The sequence below is a fragment of the Helicoverpa armigera genome, chromosome 2 (assembly GCF_030705265.1).
Source record: "Helicoverpa armigera isolate CAAS_96S chromosome 2, ASM3070526v1, whole genome shotgun sequence".
Classification (NCBI taxonomy): domain Eukaryota; kingdom Metazoa; phylum Arthropoda; class Insecta; order Lepidoptera; family Noctuidae; genus Helicoverpa; species Helicoverpa armigera.
This window is the reverse complement of record NC_087121.1, coordinates 11090507-11107860: the sequence shown is the minus strand read 5'-3', so window position 1 is coordinate 11107860 and position 17354 is coordinate 11090507. Positions and strand designations below refer to the sequence as shown.

Below are 17354 nucleotides of genomic sequence, written 5' to 3'. Positions count from 1 at the left end.
TTTTTAATATTTCACATATTGCTTCCAATGTTATGAGCAGTGCCAGTGAAACCGTGGCAATAATATATTGAAAGAAAAGTATTATGTATGTTCCCCTAATAGAGTAAATTAGGCATTAAGACGTTTGAAATAAAGTACATTTTTAACAATTACAAATCTGATAGATATTTCACCCATACTATGAAATCCGGCAATAATTTACTATTAATCGGATAATAGCTTAAGCCTTGAGAAGCAGTCTTATAAATATACTGCCAAATATCATTTAATGAATGTCTTAAACTAATGAATTCGTGAGCAAGCGGCGTTTGAATTGAAATTAACAATAATAGAGTAGGCTTGTCACAATATGCGGTGTATGCAAGACGTTTGTATGTTTAACTGAAGGCCACGTTATATGAACTGAGCCAAAAAGGCAGCAATTTAGATCAAGCAACAAAATAATATGAAAGTCAGTTAACAAGAAAAGTGGACTCATTCAAACAACTCCGCAGGCCCGGCAGGCTTTGACCCGACTGGGCCTCACTGTGGTCATAGCCTTCAGTTATACCTACAAAGCTTCTTGGGTGTATGTAGCAGCATTTATCGATAGTCGATATTAATCGCTACACCAGTTGCAGGAGTTGCCAACGGCAAAAAAGTATTGCTTAAGCGTGAAAAGATAGAGGGTGCTTCAGTATTAAAACTGGGTGCTCCACTCTTAAAATTAAGGCTTCCCTTTTATAAATTTTAGACGTAATTATCCTTTTTTTTAATATTATACATACTATGCATTTTTATTGGCCAGTAGATGGGCCCAATATTTTTTAAGTAAATATCTTGAAATATTTAAATGATGAATATTGAGTCTCGCAAGTATTTTACCTATATTAGTTTGTGCTGTATTTTCATATGGATTTAATTTGTTATATTAGTAATGGTTTAAATTCAATAGAAGTGTAAAGGTTTACGCAATGTAATAGTTTGGCCAAAAATAAAGCTTATTTATTCAAAGTTTGTTTCATTTTTAATAGTTATATTATCAGGCTATTTAGGTCAACCTCTACATAAAAATGACTTATCTAATTTACCTTATGAATGTAGCCAAGTTGTTATAACATTGGAATCCTTTTGCAATCACGTGTCTTCAATTCTGAAAAAAAAAACGTTTTTTGTTATTAATTTGTGAGTTTGTTTTAACAGCATTAATCAGTTTTATACATACCTCATGTTTCTGGTAATATGCCTGCATCTGTAAATCACTGTCAAGTATTTTGTTATTAATTCACTGGCAACATTTATCTATGTAGGGTTGCCAGCTAACTGCATCGAATTCTACTTTACAAAAGGGATAGTATGTCGAAATGTGATAAAAAAGAAATATTTTCAAAAATTTAATCACAATAATCAGGAAACAGATTTCTGTGATACAAATAAGTGAGTACTGTAGACCGCACATCAGTGGTAACTGTCATGCACCTTAACTCAATACTAATAAGTACGATTTTCCTATAAAACTGTTACCACTGACCTGAAGTTGACTGTACCTACAATAGCTTAACAACCTGAGTAAAAATAATATCAAAAGCACGTGGTATAAAACTGGCACTTGGTAAAAAAGACTGCCTTTTACCATCTGTCTAGACAGTGACAATCTTTCATAATCTCATAAAGCATATAGAGGCATTCATAATATCATAAAGCCATATACCTAGAGGCATTCATAATCCCATAAAGCATACCTATGTATAGAATCATTCATATTCTCATAAATACCTAAGGGTGCGTCCACATCTGGCGAATGCGCCGCGAATGCGCAGCACGCGATCCGATCGCGAGCTGCGCGCGTGCATTTTTGTTCGTGCGCCGCTTCTGCTTGGCCCGCGCGCAGCTCGCGCGCGACCTAAGCGCCGCACGCGAGCGGCGCGCAGGCGGCGCGCGACGTCTGCCATCTTCGATAGTACTGAGCCAATATACGGAACTGTAAGGGCGAGAACTGATTGCGCGCAGATCGCGCGCCGCTCGCGCGCTCTATACGAGCCTTGCGTGAGTTGCGCTAAAGAGGCGCACCGAACTATTGCAGTGACTGCACGCGCGCAGCTCGCGGACAGCCCGCGATCGGCTCGCGTGCTGCGCATTCGCCAGATGTGGACGCACCCTAATATAACAGCATTCATAATACATATATCATAAAGCATATAGATGCATTCATAATCCCATAAAGTAAATAGTCTTAGATAATCTCATAAAGCAAAAGAAGCATTCATAACCTCATAAAAACACATAAAAAAGTCCCTCAACTGAAATTCATTTTAAGCCTCTCTAATATGGATTTCTATAGCCAATCTAAATATCCATCCGTTGTCTGTCGGGGATTAAAAGCTAATGTCATAATTTAATCTCTCACCGCAAACAATGGATCGGTCGGTTATTGAGATCCGTAGTAAGATCACTTCATTGCCAATTTAACTATAGACTTATCTAAGCACAACTAACTCAATATCTCATCTAAATTGACATCGTAAACTCTACTGTTGGGTAGCCGCGTCTGCGCTTGGACTTCTTGTCTCAAAGCCATTACCACGTGAAGGTCCGTCTTCGATGAAGGGCAGAACGCTGTGAGGCGGGTCGGTACGTAAGCTGCGTTCAGGAGCTTCAGGGGCATTGCTAGAGCCATGCAGCCTTGTTCTGGAAGAGAATGAAATAAACAACTGTGTGATTGTCTGAGATTATTTTCCGCTAGCGGTTCCACCCGCGGCTCCTTGGAGACTTTCAGCTCTTTTTACTAATAAGAAAGCAGATCTGATTTGTGTAGACCACATCTGGTCCAAAATAAAGACCTAATCTTCTCTTAAAGGAGACTGCCAGTGGCGGATTTACCAATAGGCCAAGTAGGCCAGTGCCTAGAGCGGCAGATTTAGGGGGGCGGCAAAATTAAACCATAATTACCTAATAAAAATGTTTTTACTAAAAATAGATACATAGATTAGTAATAAAATTTCAGAAAGAGCCGTCCTCGCTTTGGTCATGTCCTGTCAATTTTCGGGTTCACCCTTTGCAACCTCAAAAAAAATACGCGCTCGCTGCGCTCCATGTCAGATTTCACATTTTACCTTTGATGAGGCATTCAATTCCAGAAAAAAACATTTTCCGCGCAAGTCCGTTATGGCTTTTTGCAATTAATTTCTGCGCATATCTTACTTTTTGACTTTGCTTTGTTATTTTACAGTGGTTTTTATTTATTTTGTGTCCTTAGACTAAAATATTTTCGCGCTCGCTTCGCTCGCGCTCCTTACATATGGACTGTGTCTTATGCATTGACTTTCAACATCTTTTACTAAATTTAATCATAAATAAATTAATAAATAAAAATGTTTATTTGTCTCAAAACAGTCAGAACAATTTTATAAATGAGACAACCCCAGTAAGTAATTAACATTGTTATAGACAGTGGCGGCCCTAGGGGTGTGCGAACTGTGCCATCGCACAGGGCCTCGCGCACACTAATTTAAAAAAATTGTAATTAAAAAATATTTATATTTGGTCCAAGAAAAAAAAATGCATTTTTTCTTTATTTCTTATTCATTCTGCGTTTACTTTTTGAGCCCTCAATTTAACAAAAAGTTGCTGGCTCTCGATCCAGTCACGGATTCTTTTAAATTGTGCTTAATTCCGAGTTTAATTTGAAAGGCCTTAAACAAACAATTTTTTAAAAATTCGCGCTTGCTACGCTCGCGGCTGTTCACTTGACAGTGCCTTTCCTTCTAACTTGATTAGAGTACTTTTGTCCCAAAACTCAAAAATTTTCGCGCTCGCTACGCTCGCTACTTCACCTAGCACTGTTGTCTAATAAACAGTTTAGGTGCTTTAGTGACCCAAAGCTCAAAAATTTTTGCGCTCGCTACGCTCGCGGGTGCTTTACTTTCCACTTGTTCAATTTTTCATCCTTTTTAGCTGAACCTAGAAGGTAGTGCCGCTTTTAAGTCTTTTTATTAACATGAAAATAACTCCTAGTTTCCGTATGAACTTTTTTATTTACGACGTTCGATTGACGACGTTGATTCTTTAAATATAAACTGTAGTAAAAATAAAATTTTATTAATTTGTTTAACTTGAGCATTTCTACTCAAACATGACGTTTAGCTAAATCAAAACACCAGACCTACTCTCGCAGGGCACGCCACCATAGTGGCGGTAAGTCCCCTCTTTGAAGAGTGGCTCGGGAGGAGTCACGGCGCCCTCACGTACCGCATGACGCAGGTCCTCACCGGACACGGTTGTTTCGGGAGGTACCTGCATCGAATCGGTCGTGAGGAGGCGACCGGGTGTCACCACTGTGCGGACAGCCCCGAGGACACGGTGGACTACACAGTGCAGGAGTGCCCTGCGTGGGAAAGGCACCGCCGGGTCCTCGTCGAGGTTTTAGGCGGCGGCGACCTCTCGCGTCCGGCCCTGGTTCAGGCCATGATTCCGGGGCGAGAGGGAATGGGATGCCGTCGCCTCTTTCTGTGAAGCGGTCATGCTCGAGAAGGAGGAGGCGGAACGCCAGAGAGTCCGCACCTCTCATCCCGGCCGCCGCACTGGGCCAGGCAGACACCACGGGCGCCGGGTGTCGCGAGATGACTCCCGGCAACCGTAGGCGTGGGTCTGTGGGCGGTTAGTTCGGGTGGCTCATCGTCCCTCTGTCTGCTTAGACGACGGACCCGTGTCGACGGCGCGCGTTGTTCCACGCGCTCCTCAAAGAGATGTCAGCAACCCCAGCGGGTCCAGTAGGGCCAAAACATTGCCGGGGCTGCGGGTTATTCGAAAGAGATACCGCGGCCCTGGCACATGAAAGGCTTACGACGGAACACGACGGTTTTTAGTCAGTAAGAGTCTGACACTCCCTCGCCGCTACTAACCCACAGCGGGAGGGGTCATTTGATGATTTTTGACGTCGTTAAAAAAAAAAAAAACCTACTCTCGCAACACATTCTTTTCACGTAGGACAAAGGGCCTCGCATAGAGCTGCCGCACATAGCCTCGCAATCGCTAGGGCCGCCGCTGGTTATAGATATTTAAGTTCGTTAGTTTGGGTTACCCATAAACTGTTCTAAGCACTTTGATATAAATATTAATCACAATCTTTCAATACATAGGGGCCAGTTGGGTAATCAATGCACAAGGGCGCTACATAAGCTCATTTACCAACATTAGCTAAAGACGCCTTTGGCTCCAATTACTTTTTCAGACTAAAAACTATAAAAATTCGCGCTCGCTTCGCTCGCGCTTATTTACAATTTTATTGCTCCTTTCTTCTCTCATCGCGCCAGCGAGCGCACTAAAATAATCAAAATCTGTTCAGTTCATCGGTTGTAGTGGTATTGGTAATGACAATTGTTAACCTGAAAACCAGATTCCCACAACCTTTTAAGGGCTGCATGTGCCAATATATATACCCAAAACTTGGGGGCGGCACACCATACTAATAACGGGATTAAACTTACGTATTGAATTCAAAAGTCAGTAGGGGCGGCAGAAATTGAATGGCCTACTAGCGGCAAATTTGCAAATCCGCCACTGGAGACTGCCGAGTTGGGAAAGGGCCATGAGGGTATAAGAAAACTGTCCAAACTTACCAGGCATCTTCTTTCTAAAATGGACATTCTCAATCATGTAGATACCGCTCCTACCCAGCACATTGGAAACAGTTCTACTAGCGAATTCTCTGGTCTGCTCCGACTCGAAGGTTGGCGTATCTGTGGCGACTCCCACTACATGGCTTAAGTTCGCTGCTATCCATTCTGCAAGTTCGTAGCTAAGACCTGAAATTAAGGAGATAATAGTCAGTGATATGAAGGTTGAAAGGAAACGAAGTGTGGTTGTTGAAAAGGGTGTGTGGTTGTTCTAGATATTGGTAGCCCTGGCTGGCTAGTAGAATCGTTTTTCTTTCCAATGGAAAAGAGGGAAGCATATAAGGGAGTAAGGGGAGTCCATATGAAAGTATACCTATAATTAAGGGGGAGTAGGTACCTACACAGCGGATTGGAAAAGGGGAGTACTTACAAGACACAGTACAAGACAAGTACCTGAATAGGAGTGGTAGGCAACCCTACAGTAGATACATGCAAGTTCATTCCAGACTGTCATTATTTTTATTGATTTGTTTTGCAGTTTTCTTTCTAAATCGTTTCTGAATAAGTTTTTGTTGTCTCATTAGCACAAAGAAGACGTTTTATATTAGGTAGGTACCTATTCTGGATTAGTATTTTATCAATCTTGAACTTGACGTTTGATTGCGAAAAGTCTGGCAGATACGATTTTAATTAAGAGATAACGGCATTTTATGCCTAATTTTAACATAGTTAGGCACGTACTTATACATATTTCAGGCTTACGATGTAGGTAAGGTAGGTAACCTACCTATATTTGTAGATAGTGATGACAGATAAATTCAATAAACCACTTATTTGAATAGATAATCATATTCGTTTATAAAGGTGGATTAAAATAGCCAACAACACTGGATAATTTGATACTACACGTACCAACTACTAAATGAACAAAGCACCTTTTTATAAGGCTGCTTTGACCTCAGAGATTGGAAGATGGCATGTTATCACAGACTGTCATCTCATTCAAAATTAAAATCAAACAAAACAGCACATTTTGCAAACAGCAAAAAGTGCAAAAGACAGCCAGCAAAACGCTCAACCTTTCCCACTTTCTACGTATTTTTGCTACGAGGGTACCTATGAGTTAGGTATTTAAAATGCTAAGTTAGACGTCATCAAACGATGTTATGAACAGTCTGAAAAATTAGGGCACCGTAAAGAAAGAAAAAATCAAGCAAATAAGTTCCAACTCACCAGGCACCTTACAGACACAAGCATTCACATTGACCTGGTTATTATCTTCATCCGTCCAGCCGAATCTGAAGAGTAGTAGCGTGGGTTCCTTAGGGTCATGCTTCAATGCTGCCCATTGTAACGCTACGTCGAGGGTTAGAACTACTGACGGGTTGAGTGTTGTCAATGTGCTGACGTCGACTATTGATACTGGAAGAGAAATTACGTTGAGTTAGTTAGGTACTTGAATTTTAAGGTGGTTACTACATGCTCGATAAGCATGGCTATGTCCTGAGTTCTTCGAGGCTTTGCTGGCTTCGATAATTTGTCTTGAGACATGCATGGTCGATAGGATCGTAGTTACTTTCTCAAGATCGAGCATGAACGTATGTACGTGTGTACCCACCATTATCATGACCGCCAGAATCGCTGACACTCATGTTTACCTATCTTTTGTTTTGAGTAGCTGCCTGGTAACAACTACCACAGACACTGGCAGGGAAAGTGGATCCAGCCCTTGACTGTTATGTGTTGAAAATTCAGTATCTGTTTTTGGCCCAACTATCAGATTTTTTGAAGTGGAATGTACTCAGGGGTAGTATACAGCGGAGAATATAGAGTGAGTACATAAAAATAAAACAAATTGGCGTCGACAAGTAAAAGGTAGGTACTTACATCGACTCAACAAGTACTCCGAGGGTATAACAGCCGGGTGCATGGATCCCGTACTTCCAGAATGTTCCAGGTGTATGCCAGTTCCTAGATCTGGTGCTCCACAGTTGATGCACACTTTCCTAGGATCGAAACAAGATTTTATAGTACCTAATCTACACAAATATTAAAACGCTACAGAGTGAGCTGGCTTGCTTAATTTTTTAAAGTCTTATTATTCAACTAATTTCAGGCTAGTTTTAACCCGACTTTCCAAAGAAAAGAAGTTGTCATTCAGTACGTATCCTCGTATATATATTTTTATGGTGTAAAGTTAAATGGTTAAGACTAAGTCAAAAGACTGGGTTCATAAACTGATGATCCAAGAGGTCATCACACAAAGGACAGATTAAATAAGATTGCATTTTTTGCCAGATCATCTTAAAAACAAACAGACTCATTGAGCAATTCCCCATTGACCCATTTCCTGACCTACGTCTATGCGCCGAGTCACAGTATGTAAGAAGTTAAGGCCTTGTTTGCTTCTTTTAGGACTTACCAATGCTTTTCCATAGCGCCATAATACATGGCCAAGTCTCTCCAAATGGTCGGTTTTGTCATATCCACAACATCAATCTTGTCTATGTCCTCTTTGCAATATAACACGCGGGTCATTTGGAGTAAAAATGTTGTTAAAAATATGTATTGGTTCATATTTATGGCTTGGTTTTGGCTAGAAGTAGGCAGGTATTATTGAACTTTGTTTGGAACACCGCACTATGGGACCAAACCGTATTTTCCATCTCAAAAATGGTTGAGATAAAGGTCGTGTTACTGAAACTGTTTTGATTGTTTTACAATCATTAATAATAGAACTATCCGAAACCGAAGCAAAAAAAATAAAAAAAATGTTTTACTTGCATAAAATTACATGCAAACTTCATACTTTGAAAATTTCATATCAACTAAACTACTCGTTATAGAAGTTCAACTTGAGATATTTTCTATGTCTTTCAAGGAAATATATTAGTATTATACATTTTTGAATAGCTTAAGATCTCTTATTTACGATTCCGTTATGTTTTTATGACTTATATTTTTTTCTGTTTTTTTATTTAATTTTTAAACGTCATAAGGAAATTTTACGTCTTTCTAATTTTCAAGTGGAGGTTTTGTTGTTATCGGTGTCTCCCGGTGTCGAGTTAATGACATTTTAAGATACCTTACTTATTCAGCGTTACAGGGAAATAAAAAAAACCTGCGTCATTACTGCGCCATTTCGAGCTAGAAGCCGAAATATCGAAAAAAATATTTTTTATCATGCTATTTTTTTTTTGCAGTGAACATTCTAACCACATGTACATATGATAAAAAACATGTTGCATAGTTTTTTTTATCTAAGTGAGAACTATTCTTATCATTTTTCTCATTGGGTTTTCACAAGTTACTAAAACTAGGGTCCTATAAATACTCGGGTTTTCAGCATGTTCATCAATGTGTACGAATATTTTCTTTGTGTGACTAACTGCAATATAATAAAATTAAAAATGAGTGAATTCGTTTGTTTTCGACGCGATATATATGCTCAGATAATAAGCGGGAAAAGTACTTCAAATATTGAAAAATATTTGTTGAACAATTTTAATTTATCAACAGATATGACAATGGTTATGCAAAGTATCAAATAAAATTTAATTACGACTTGTTCTAAAGTGGTCTGCATCGACTCCAGAGAATAAGAAGATTAAAGAAAAAGAGAAGTACGTTCAAACTCGTTTCCGAAAATTGCTTGGCTTAAACATTGATAAACCTCGTCAAGGTTCTGGAAATAGCAGTGACGGAAATACGGCCAGGAGATTTTTCCAAAACTATCAATGTTCTGCAGAAACCTTGTAATCGGGATTTTCTGTAGTAAGTTAAGTTTGGTGACTATGCGCTGGGAACAGCACAGTTATACTATATGCCATCTTCAGTCACAAAATTCTTATACATGGTATCAAAATAATAGAACATTTTGCAGTTTTATTAATTTTTTTTTTTTTTTTTTTTTTTTTTGTGTAGGTAAACATTTATTCGACTACCTAAGTAATTATATAAAATTAAAACAAACCTTTTGGATCAAATCGATAAAATAATTCGACATACACTTTCATCAATTTTAAATGTGGCCTTGGACGACAAAGCTTGGTCTCAAGCTACACTTCCCATCCGTATGGGAGGGCTTGGCGTCCGCAAAATTTCCAGTATTAGTTTACCGGCATTTATTTCCTCCGTCCATGGCACTGACAAATTGATCAGGAAAATTCTACCTATTACACTGATCAATTTTGAGGTGCCATGCCTGGCGGAGGCTATTAATGCCTGGAAAGTCACATGCCCGAATACCGATCTACCCGCCAACCCATCCTCCCAGAGACAGTGGGATGAGCCGCTCTGCAGAGTAATACGGAAAAATCTCATTGATACGTCAATTACTTCTGCGGAGCGAGCACGCCTACTGGCTGTGGGTGAATGGGAGTCAGGTCTTTGGCTTCACGCATTTCCGTCGGCAAACATAGGCACCATGTTTGACGACACCACTTTCAGACTCGCTGTCTGCCTGCGTCTGGGTGCTTCGTGCTGCACTCCTCACCGCTGCCACTGCGGGGAAGCTGTCAACAGCCTCGGTCACCACGGCCTGTCGTGCAGTCGGAGTGCGGGCCGCATACCACGACATGCGAATATCAACGACGTGATCCGTCGGGCTCTTGTTGCCGTCGGCGTGCCAGCCGTACTTGAACCAAATGGTTTGGCACGCGACGATGGCAAGAGACCAGACGGCATGTCGCTATTTCCGTGGAAGATGGGTAGGACTTTAGTGTGGGACGCGACCTGCGTCGACACTCTTGCGCCATCCCATCTTCCTAGAACTGCGTGTTGTGTTGGCTCCGCCGCTTCACAAGCAGAGGACCTCAAACGGCGCAAATATAGTAGCCTTATCGGGAATTACATGTTTGAGCCGTTTGGGGTTGAAACTCTCGGGCCGTGGGGTCCGAGTGCTCACGCGCTTGCGAAGGAAATTTCTAAGCGCCTTGTTGACACTTCTCGTGACCCAAGGGCTGGCTTTTATTTCGCACAGAGGTTGAGCATTGCCATCCAACGTGGCAATGCTGCCAGCCTTCTGGGTACATTACCCGGTGACAGCGATGAGGAGCAATTTTTTGATGCTATGTATTAGTTTTAAGTTGTACATATAAGTTTATTTTTATTTTTTAAATTAATGTAAATACTATGTAAATAATACTGCTTGTATTACATATTTCACATGTTTTATTAATAGTTCAATTATCGGAAGATGCTCAAGACGCGTAATAAAGACTATTAGAAATATCGGTTCAATCACACGCTAGGAAGTGTTCCAGGTCTGCCACAATGGAAGACTTTCTGCACATGTTGTTCTATACTTCTGACCCCTATATATCTAGCTTAAACTGAACCAGTACTATGATACCAAAAGAACTACTTCACGAAGCTAAAGGGCTTTTAATATTGGCAAGTGATGAGAAATTTCATGTTTTTTTTTTGCTTAAAATTATGCCATAATCTTTTTATTAACTTCTTAATATTTTTTTTGTAATGTAACGTAAGCAAATAATTCATTATAACGATTTCATTTAATTTTTGTATGAAAAATTTCTAAATTTTATATTTGACTTTTTTTTCCGTAATAAATCTATTATTTAAAGATGCAGCGATTTATTTATCTAAAAGCATAACTTTTCAGACGTACATACACAAAATTTCAATGCAAAATATCGAGAAACAAAAAAGTTACAGAATTTTGAGATGAAACGCACAGGTTCGTCCCATAGTGCACCGGCTTAGAATATTTGAGTGGCACAATTTTTTGGAGACCTCTAAACTTTTGCACTGTCAGACTTTACACGAATTAAACACTGAAGTTAATCACTTAAGAGTACTTTATTCGAATAGTTGAACTAACTTTATATTCTCTTAATCACACTTATTCCCACTTATTTTTCTAATGAATTGAATAACCTATACCTATATTATTATTAGTTACCACAGCAAAGGTCTCTATTGAAATGCAGGTGCACGGCAAGAGCTCTCATATTTGTTCTTATATATTTGTTTGTTTATTTATTTTCTTGTCTTCAAACAAAGGGATAGTTGATAGTAATAGAATAAGTGTTAGGTAAGCTAAAGTGTCAATAGGAAAAGGTATTCCGATGACGTAAATTTTTTGTGAATATTTTTCTGCCATTGTGTTCTTGGTATGCAGTAGTTCGCGGCTAGGTCAAAGCCGAGCGAATCGATCGATTATAAGGGTGCGTCTACACGGTGCAAGTAGCTTGCGCATGTTGAGGCCGGCCGTAGCACAATACCCACCCGCGTGCTCTTGTCACTTGTCACTTGCGCATGTTAACTTGCTCCAGCTACGTGCACCGTGAAGACGCACCGTAAGGTTAAGCAACGCTTGGCGCGGTATAAAGTATAAGGTGGGGTCAAAGATTGCTCGGGTAACTGCGTTGAAGAAGTCAGATAAGTAGTCGCTCCATGAAAAACATTGGCACTCAACTGCATTCGGTGAGACTGGAAGCCGACCCCAACGTAGTTGGGAAAAGGCTCGGAAGATTATTTATAGGTGTATGTGCCGGTGGTATGGTTAGTTGTTGGTCAAGATTTTACCGACAAGAATGTTGATGATGACGATTACTGATTTGCCCTAGGTGTGAAACAAAGGCCATTCATTTGTTTTTGTATTGCCCAACATGACGAATTGTTATGCATACCTGTCAAAGGTATCAATTTTGCAAGGGGCACATTGTTCATTATTGTTTTGTATTTAATAGTGGGCTAAACAGTGGGCCCATAGTTAGCCATTGTCTTGTAAAATACTGGTACTCAGCTGCATCTGGTTAGACTGGAAGCCGACCCCAACATAGTTGGGAAAAAGCTAAGCAGATGATAAATGTGCCCATAGTTACTATTTTTAAGCCACATACGTCTAGCTTATGCCTGGCTTATACGTAAATGATAAAATATGGATTAAAAACATGATTTTTACTATTTTATGACACGTATCATAAAACCCCTGGCATGGCTTTATCCCGTGTCAAACTGTGCTTAGTTTAATCAACCTATTATTTATGGTTTAACGATAAATCCAAAACTATCAGTATTTAATGATAGTTTAACACTTATCTGTTAGTTTATCAGTCATAAAATAATTGTTTTTGCTAACTATTCGTCAGATTTTAATGTCGATGTACGCATTAGAATATAATCGGTCATATCAACCGGTGCCATTGGCGTCGAAGGAGGACCGTTTCCTGTAACTGGGTCAAAAGTAAAGTATGTCTTTTTTCAGGCTAACTTTGGCAGACTATCGGTTTTTTACTTAATTTACATTCTGTTGTTTTGTAGTCAAAGCGTCATATATGGGAGAAGTAAACATACACGTGCTGCGTTGACCACGAATAAATTAGCGACAAGGGCGCAAAAGTCAAAGACTGAACGATGAAATATTTTTTAAAGAAAGCATAACAGTCAATAAAAATACTGGAGACTTCGGTACAAAACAAACAAACTTCTAGATAATAATAAACTTTCTACCTAAAATGAATCACTAAAATATTTTTGGACGCATTATTCTTGCCTTTTATATGCAAATAAAAACGGTAGCGTGCAATAAAGATTAATTATAGTATCGTACCTATCTTTATACATATATTTATTTACAATAGTAGGTAACAAAGACCGTCTAGGTCACGGCGAAATATGTAACATTGAACGATTGCAATACAATGTTCTGTTTCGGTTATGTCCTCCAGACTAAGTTAGGTGAACAACCTGACTAGCATACGCGTAGTAGGTAGGCAGATATTGCCAGTGGCAATCTTGATTTTGCCAGACAGAAGGCCTACGGTCGGAAAAAGCGTACTTGCTCGTCGCATCAGTCGAAAGATATCCAAAGCTGGAAAAAGGCTTTTCCTAAGGTTTGCACTTGATTTAGCCGCGACCAGATACTCTAAATTTTAAGCATCCTGAACATTTTGAAAACATCTTTTTAGAATCTAATTTACCAAACACAAAGCTGAAGACTTTTTATAAGTAGACATATAGGCTAAACCATGTTTGGCCAAACATAGAATTTTATTTACAACTTTTGCATCAATTGTAACTGGTTAAGTACTGAAATCGAAAAGAGTTTTCCAGAAAGTGCAAAAGCAGACCTCCCGGGTTCAAACATCAAAGCTAATAAAAAATATCGAAAATAAATAGCATACAATAAATAGTCGTAGAAACGCGGATTTTGCTATCTAAATCTAATCTAAAGAAAATTGAAGTTATAAAGTATATGGTAGGCTTGTAAATTATTTCTTTATTGGACAAACAGTTTTACAATCTTATTTGCCTAGGGGACCGTTTGGGTAGATATGTTTTTTATGAGCCCTATTAGATAAACATTATTATTTATCCATATGGACTGTTAATGTGTTCTGTGTTGTTTGTTTGTATTGTTTTTTTCTAGAAGGTACATTCTTCTCGCAGTATTGACCTCTATTATTATCATACCAAGGATTTCCTTTTTCAATATGGAGAGACCTATACAGTATACATTCCTACTGTTCGCCAACAACAATTTTGAGATTAATATCTTAGTACCTTTTTTGTTGAATTGGGAATCATCAGATGACACCTACCTCTATGTGGCAGGAGTGACAGAATCTTACTGATACACATTTTTTTCCTTCTCGATTATCCAGCCGCGTGGTATTCAGACTGGATTCCACGTGGTATCCAGTTAGTGAGACTTTGTTAATGGGGATTTTTAAATGACTAGTGCACTAAAAGGAAGGCGCTATACTTTTACTGAATGAAACTGAAACCCATCATATCAATGGTCCTTCTTCTCCTTCTTTCTTTGGGTATATTATTTCTGTTGCGAAGCTTTCACTGAGACATTGAAAAAAATTTAATGTTCTACTTTTTTCATCATCCACTTACAATGGACAGTTTGTGTCACGGTGAAAATATTTGCCACTAACATTGGGTTAGGCTAGGTGCGCCAGACATATCATTACGTGTCGTTCATATTTCATAGATAAATACTTAAATGGAATACATTGAGTTACCTAGGTACTGTATTCCGTCTTTTACCTACTAAAATAACGAAACTAAAAGTTTGTGTTTGAAAGCGTGATTTTTTTATATGCGCGGTGATACTACGCGGTTCCAGGTATTCGTTTGAACCAGTAGTAGTCAATCGTTTCTAACGCTCATGCGATTCGAGCGTTGCCGGGCGGAAAGATGCTTATTTGAAAGCGCTCTGTAAGCATTCTTGTAATTTCCCTATAGGCAATAGAAAATAATATAAGGAAAAATGAAGTTTCAGTTACGTAGAAATGGTAATTTAATCTGAATGACGTTGATATTAAACGTAGCTAATGATAAATTGAAACTTAGGCACATTATCATAATTTGGTAATTAGTAGGTAGTATATTACGTGTTAATATCTAAGTCTAGTACTTTGATTAGAAATTAAGAATCCAATCAGTCAATGTAATTAGGACAATCAAGATTATTTTCGTACTCAAAGAGATGGAAATCTACACTAATATTATAAAGAGAAAAAAGAAAGAAAAAAGACCTGGAACAAAAAAATCTTTTTTCCACTCGGAAAATCCGTAATTATATTTTATACAAGAATTTCAAAAATGATAGATATGAGTTCCGTTGGTTATCTTTTAAGACGCTGGCAATTTTTTGTACACAAAAATCACTTATCTGCAGATTTATTTAAATTCATACAAAAAATCCTAATTTCCTTACTACTAACAAGTCCCGAAAAGAAATATTTTATGTAGGTACCTACTACTATATTTTTAGTAGAACTGATACTAACGCGAAAATATAATAACGCGATCCGTTCTTGAGTTAAAAATGTATGGCCTGTTACTATGTTTTGAAAGCAAAAGTAGGCACATAGTTTTCAAAATAAATAGCACGTGCATTAATTTATCAACAGTTTTTATGAATCATGCTAATGATAATTAATTAAGTTATTTTTATTTGTCAATTGATTGCTACCTGCAATATGTCTTAGTTTTTCACTCTTCATTGGCTATGAATCATGCGTATCACCAATCTAACAATTAATTATTTTGATAATGAAACATACGAGCTTTTTTGATAAAATGAATGTTTTTGAAATAATGAGAATTCTTGATGACACATCATGCATGCTGTCTGTTGAGTAGGTATCCAAGAATGCATTACTATAAAAACAATCCCACTGAGGTATTATAAACACGAGCAAAAAAATTAACACTTGCCTTTTTTCCTTTTTTTACGATTTCAAAAATCATCACATGACCCCTCCCGCTGGGTTAGCAGCGGTGAGAGAGTGTCAGACTCTTACTGACTAAAAACCGTCGTGTTCCGTCGTAGGCCTTTTATGTACCAGGGCCGCGGTAACTCGTTCGATCAAACCCGCAGCACACTTACCCTTTACACACGCTTTTATTCAATCTAAGGTAACTTATTAAACCATAGTTCAATTGTCATGAAAATTGGCATCTGTGCGTGGTACGTATAGGTTCATTTTCTTGGAAATATACAATTTCAAAACTTTAACAAATATTATAAAAACAAGGAAGAAGTCACGAAGCTGCTTTTCGCTGTTGAATGGTGTTTTTTTAGGGGGATACTTAATGGAAAATTAACCTGGATTAATTAAAGGCCGATTTTAGTCACCAGATAAATTATAGGTAAGTACTTAGGGAATAATATGTTCTAACGTTTTGACAGCTTTTCTGTTGAAAATATGTCAAACCGTTATATTTATTCCTCAGATCAAAGTTGATGACTGATGATTGAAAAATAGGCACTTAAAAGCAATTACTGAATATTTATTTAAATCCTGTTCTTCATTAAGCTATAACAATTATTATAGCTGTCATGATGACAATATTATTTGAACATTTGCAATTGGTGTGGAAAAAATACAAAAATAAGTGGGCATTTGGCATTTGCCTACTTAATTTATAAGATAATCTAAATCATACGTGATGACTAAGTTTGTTTATTATTAATGAATTGCACTACTGATGTATAGGTACATTAAACATGTGTAAATAGGCACAAAGAAAAAAAATTAATACCTATAGGTACCTAATTTTATAAAGCTGAAGAGTTTATTGATTCGAATACTTGCTTCAACGAGCTTATCTCAAGACTAGTAGTTAAACTAGTAGTTAGTTTCATTTAAAAAGTTATTTAATTTTTAGATACCCATCAAGGGACGCTATATGCTAATTTTGACAGCTTCTTTTCTAGGGTGCATGAAATAGTTACCAAGGAAAGCGTGTCAAACCGCTCGCGGAAGCTAGTATTACCTAGACTAGATTACCTAATCCCTATATAATATAATATATTTATTTTTGATATAATATATTTATGAATTGCGAAAATTTAATTACATTTAAGTATATGATTAACAAGCACAAATTAAACAAATAAACATATGCACGTCATTAATTAATAATTAAACAAACGTGTAATTTACACGTTTCACATTTTAGATAGGTATATTTATTTACTATACGTAATAATCTCAGATTATGACGACACTATCGCTTCGCCATTGAACTTAGCCGATTGGTGGCTAATCATTGAAATAATTAATACGTTTCACATGATTATGTACTACATGGATGATAACTTAGATCACTATATCTACCGGAGACGCTACTGCTGCGCATTTGCGAATTAGATTGGCAATTAGGACATTACGATTTCGTAATACTTACCTTCCCGTGGAGCATCCTGCTGAAAAACTGACGAGGCTCTGGCGAAAGATATATTATATTTCCACTGCTGGGCTTAGGACT

At 38.0% G+C, this 17354-nt stretch overlaps 1 non-coding gene across 1 annotated transcript; it reads right to left on the bottom strand.

Annotated features, from left to right (window-relative positions):
- Window positions 1-2142: 2142 nt before the first annotated feature.
- LOC110379023 (uncharacterized) lies at window positions 2143-17288 on the bottom strand. Its single transcript, XR_010277756.1, has 8 exons — window positions 17274-17288; window positions 11053-11132; window positions 9252-9267; window positions 8017-8105; window positions 7482-7600; window positions 6828-7016; window positions 5598-5783; window positions 2143-2667 (listed from the first exon to the last, which is right to left on the bottom strand). It is a non-coding gene; the product is annotated as an uncharacterized LOC110379023 (transcript).
- Window positions 17289-17354: the final 66 nt, after the last annotated feature.